Raw genomic sequence first — 5,039 nt, 5'->3', positions numbered from 1 at the left:
ATTACCCCCAGTTTGAGAATTGGCTTAATTGCACAATTCCATGTACAAGAAGTTACCACACAGCTACTTTTGTATCATGCACTCTGGTAGGAAGCGTGTGTGTGTCTTTCTATGAAAGGACGAAGACAGAATAACAAAACGTTAGTGCTCAGAATGGCAGGATTAGACAATGCATCACTACCATTTTTAATTCTGTTTCAATAGCTCAGTACACGAAGGCCATTGTCTAGGCCCAGCCCCTCTGCGTTTCTTCAGCAGAGAGAGACAGTGAATAGAGGCAATTATTTTGGGTTCTGGCTTTGTTCCACACAGTTAGCAATTCATAAGTCTTCACTTTCGTTCTAAAATTTACTCTTGGCTGAAATGCAAATGTACAGTACAAGTTATGCTTTCTCATGCACTGCACTTTTTCCACAAAATGGGCTGTAACACAGTCTCATATTTGCTCTTCTGGTCTAACTTCAATAAATTCATTGGCAGTTGAGATTTCAGAGGCATGTTTGCCAGAGACACCAACACACACGCACACACACGTATGGCGCGTCCATCTCCAACGTACGTGTGAGCTGTGTCCTGCACACTGGAACAAGGCTGCCTGGAGCAATGCTTATAACACTGGTTTGGTCTCTGCAGAATTTTTCAGGAAAGCTATTATAGCTTTCAATTCCAAATGCAAAACATTTTTTAATATCATCTAGGGCCATGCTAAATCCTAGCAAGAACTGGACTTGAGAAATGCTTCCAACAAGGTGGGAAAAGTCAGGCTGACAGAACCATTCTGCGCTTCTCCTCTGTACTGTCTCTCACTGCCTGATGACAAACTCAGTCCCGGGTTTCAGTTTCTGCCCAACTGTTCAATGTATGAATCTGGCCCAACAAGGGCAAAGGCACAACAGGTGGATTGCATGGCTTCCTACAAGGTGTGTCCTCTTGCCTCTTCCCTTTGAAGAGTCAGGTACAGGGGTGCCAACTTGAACAAAATATTGGGGGGCAGGTAAACCTCACCCCACATAATCAATCACAAGACACGGCGCATACACACCATTTGAATGGCAATTCCCCGTCAACTTGGGGGGCAGGATCCTCAGATATTTTTATGGGGGGGGGCCTCAGCCCCTAGTAGTAGGCTCCTGTGATCAGGTGGGCACAAGCCTTAAGGTGGCAAAGAGGATGCATTTATGCTATATGGGAAAGCAAACGGGTACTCTGGCGAGTGGGCGAGGCCTGTAAAGTTTGTTTGAGTTGGCACTGGCAACTCCATGTCCTTGGTGATGGAGGTGCCTGCCCAATATCCGACTTACTCTCAGATGCCTCCCCCAGAAGAGGCGCCTTATGGACAGGAATGGCAGGAGGGTTCAGTGACAGCAGCTTTTTCTGAGGTGCCTGGGTAGAGGTGCCTGGCCTGATAACCATGGGGTGGGCACCACTCTGACAACCTTCCTGAGCCTTCCTCAGGATCCAGCTCCTGACCCACTTGACCCCTGGCCCCCTTCAACACTTCTTGAGGCCCCAATTCCACCTCACGTATTCTGCTTGGGCCTTCCCATGGACCATCTATCTCCTATTCCCTGATCTCTTCCCCCACTTCTTTGGAATAGGACCATCCCCTCCATGGTATCTCCATGGGACTCAGGGCATCCTCCTCCTTCAACCTCGGAGAAATCATAGTAATTGTGAGGTAGATGACTAAACTCTAAAGGGTCATTATTCTGTAAAGTCTCTGAAACAACCACTGATTTGAAGTGGACTCCCTCCAGCATTTGGGGGGGGGGGTTGAAGACAGCCATAAGTGTGGAAGAAGCTGGATGGCTGAGTCAGGCCTGAGATTGCCATTTGCCTCCTTGTTGTCTGCCTTTCTCTGGGTGTGATACAGGCATGGGCAGGATCCACACTAAGGTCATCCAAGAGAGTTTCCCTCACCCACCCACCTCCCTGACATTTGGGCCAGACCACAGGCTTCAAGTTCAAAAGCAGTTTGCTGAGACTTGCTTGCCAAAGACTGCAAAGCTAGCAGAGGTTGCTCCCCCACGCTCCTGTGGCAGGCCTGCAAGTCCTAGTCAGCAGGGGAAAATTGTAATGGGGCTTATGAGAAAAAGGAGTGGAGGACAACCTGGTAGGATTTATTTGCAGGCACCGTCCCATGTGAGCTAAGCAGAGGCAGGCAAAGAGCTACTTAAGCACCTCCCCCCGCCCCCAGCAGGAGCAGCAGCAGGAGCTGGTTCAGAGCCTGCCTTCTGAGGAGTAGCCACAGCCCATTGGTAAAGCAGCCATTTCTCATGCAGGGTTCAGGTTCAATCTCTAGCATCAAAAGGATCAGTTAGCAGGTGATGAGGAAGACCTGCCTCTGGCTGGGGCTCCAGAGAGCTGCTGCTCTCAAGGGCACTACTGTGACAGGTGGACCAGTTTCCTAGGTGTGTTGCAAACCTCCCTCCCTCTGGCCTGGCTTAGGCAGAGGTGTAATATGAAGCTACGGGTGTGAAGCTCAGAGTGTGCCTGCTCTTGCCATGTGCAGAAGTCTGGCTGATCCATTAGATGGCTTTGAGTCTCTCTTTCTTTCCGGGTGTGTGTGTGTGTGTGTGTGTGTGTGTGTGTGTGTGAATGTTGCAATTGAGAAAGGCTGGGCAGAGTTATGGGGGAAATGTCACCAGCTGCAAAAAACAAAAAAACCAGAGATGTTTTTCTGTTCTTGTGGTTACCATACAGAGTTAGGCAATATTTCATTTCCCAGCAGAAGTGCTTGACACCTCTTAAGCCTAGTAAGTGTCAACACTACAAGAGGAGAGTGTATGTCAGGAATCCTGAGCAAACCCAAGTGGTTAAATTTCTTTTCCCCTCTTCTTAAGGTTAATTGATTTTAGACTTTCACAGAGGCTGGGGTTAGCAGGGTTAGGGGAGGAGGATATCTGCTAGGTGGGAACTACAAGATAGTGAGTGGCACATCCTCAGTACTGAAGGGCCGTGCAGTTGTGTTATGGGAAGAAGCTCTGCAAAAGAGTCACATCTGCTGATTCCAAGCGCAATAGGATCAAGTTTCCCTGTACCCACCACACTACTGAAATGAGCGGGGAGCTCTGCAAGAACTTGGAGGAGCTTGCTCAAGGAAGCTTGTGGTCAGAACTGGAGGGCTTCTTTCCTCCAGAAACAGACAGAGTGTCATCCGGATCATCTTCTGGGACAGCTAGAAAGATGCAGCTTGGCACAGGTTGCTTTGCAGATGAAGAAAAAAAAAGCCAAATGCCACCCAAGAGAAATAGACCCAACAGATGTTTTAATAATGAGCACAGAATCCAGAGTGGGGATCCTATTTTTAAAAAATAAAAAATAAAAAATATTACATTTAAATCCTGCCTTTCCTCCAAGAAGTTCAAGGAAGCATCTGTAAATGGACCGTGGTCTTCTCCCCACAACCACCACTCTCACAACATACTTGTGAGGTAGATCAGGCTGAAAGAATGTGAGTGGTCCTTGGGACTTCAACATGGCCAACACTCTAACCTCCATACCACACTGGCTATGACTAAATGCAAATCATACTCTTCAGCATGCCATATGAGAGAACTGGCCTGACCACCAACACCCCTTCCTGCTCTAATATTGCAGTTTCTGAAGTTTCTCCCATCTGCCAAATGCTCTGCACTGCTAGAACAGTCAAAGTGGTGTTTTCTTCTGTAGATCAAAGATATACTATGGGGAAAAAATAACTGCCCTACTGTCTGTTATCAGTCGTCCAAAATGACCTTGGGCAGCATGCGAAATGACAGACTCTGCATTGCGTTTCAGCATTCATGCATGGACTTGTTACATGTACGCTCATTGCAGGTGAGATGCATCCGTCCTCTCAACTCAACTGAACTATTCTAAAATCCGCAGACTTTTTGCAGAGGGAGAGGCTAAACCTTGAGGAATGCAGGTCTGGCAATTCCAACCATTTAACAACAGGGCATCTCTAAAATTTGGAACTCTGATTTAGCAGAGATAAAGGGCAAAAAACAGGAGTTGCCCTTGGGTTGGAGCTAGTGCAATATTGTAGTCGCTTTGCTGTTTCCCCCTTAAAGGTCATCACATGTCTCAAAGTTAGCCATGGCCTGAGGGGGTGACTTCCAGGTCTGCATGCTAGAGTGCTTTTATGGCCTGACAGCACAGGCTGCAGTATAGAGGAGAATCATAGAGGTGGAAGGGACCATGAGGGTCATCTAGTCCAACCCCCTACAATGTAAGAATATTTTGTCCAACATGGGGTTTGAACCCATGACCCTAAGATTAAAAGTCTCATGCTCTACCAACTGAGCCATCCCAGCTTCAGCACAGTGGTGGCCCCATGTGCCTTCTGAAGTCTCCAGAATATCCCTGTCTCTTAGGCAGTGCACTGGCTCTTCCTGGCCTGCTGTTCAGGTTCAGCCTTGCCTAGACTTGGGGCCTGTGGTCTCCTTGGAGGAGGAGCAAGAAGAGCAGTTTTCCAAGCTGCCAGTGACCCTGAAGAGTTGTTGGATCAAGGTGTCCCTTCCCCAGGGCTGGAGGTTTTTGGGTGGCCTGCCTAGGTTAGACCTGCCTAACTGCCTAGGTTTTTGGGTGGCTTTCAGACCTACCCATCCGCATTTCCCACAGGGCCACAGGAGCAGAAGAGACAGCCAGGGCTGTTGCTGAACTGCACACGGCGTTACTCAGGAGGAGGGGAAAGCAAAATAATCCTGCCGCCTTCTCCTATCTTCCTGTTTCTTCTGCACACTGCAGGAAAGGTTCACCAAGCCCTGGGAAGGAATCCTGAGTGGGGGAGAGTGACCCACCAGCAGCTCCTGCTTCACTGGACGTCTGTGCTTCCACTCATTTATTCATTCTTTCCCTGACCACTTGACTAAGTTATGCTTCTTCTTCAGTTTTCTATGAGATTCTCTGGGCTAATTGTCCCTGCTCAGAACTGTGCTGCAGGCACCTTTGACTAGGTAATTAATTAACAGGTTAAAGTGCACTTGCCACCCCACCCACCGCCAAGCTCTGCCCGCAGGTGAGCTGCGAAATTCACCTCCATTCTCCCATTCTGC

General features: G+C 48.4%; 1 non-coding gene across 1 annotated transcript; it reads right to left on the bottom strand.

Moving 5' to 3' along the window:
- Nucleotides 1-4,225: 4,225 nt before the first annotated feature.
- On the bottom strand, nt 4,226-4,298 carry TRNAK-UUU (transfer RNA lysine (anticodon UUU)). The gene has a single exon. It is a non-coding gene; the product is annotated as a tRNA-Lys (tRNA).
- Between the last annotated feature and the right edge of the window lie 741 nt (nt 4,299-5,039).

This window comes from Podarcis raffonei, chromosome 14 (genome assembly GCF_027172205.1).
Source record: "Podarcis raffonei isolate rPodRaf1 chromosome 14, rPodRaf1.pri, whole genome shotgun sequence".
Lineage (NCBI taxonomy): Eukaryota > Metazoa > Chordata > Lepidosauria > Squamata > Lacertidae > Podarcis > Podarcis raffonei.
The sequence above is the reverse complement of the archived record's forward strand: the minus strand, read 5'-3'. Positions and strand labels throughout refer to the sequence as shown.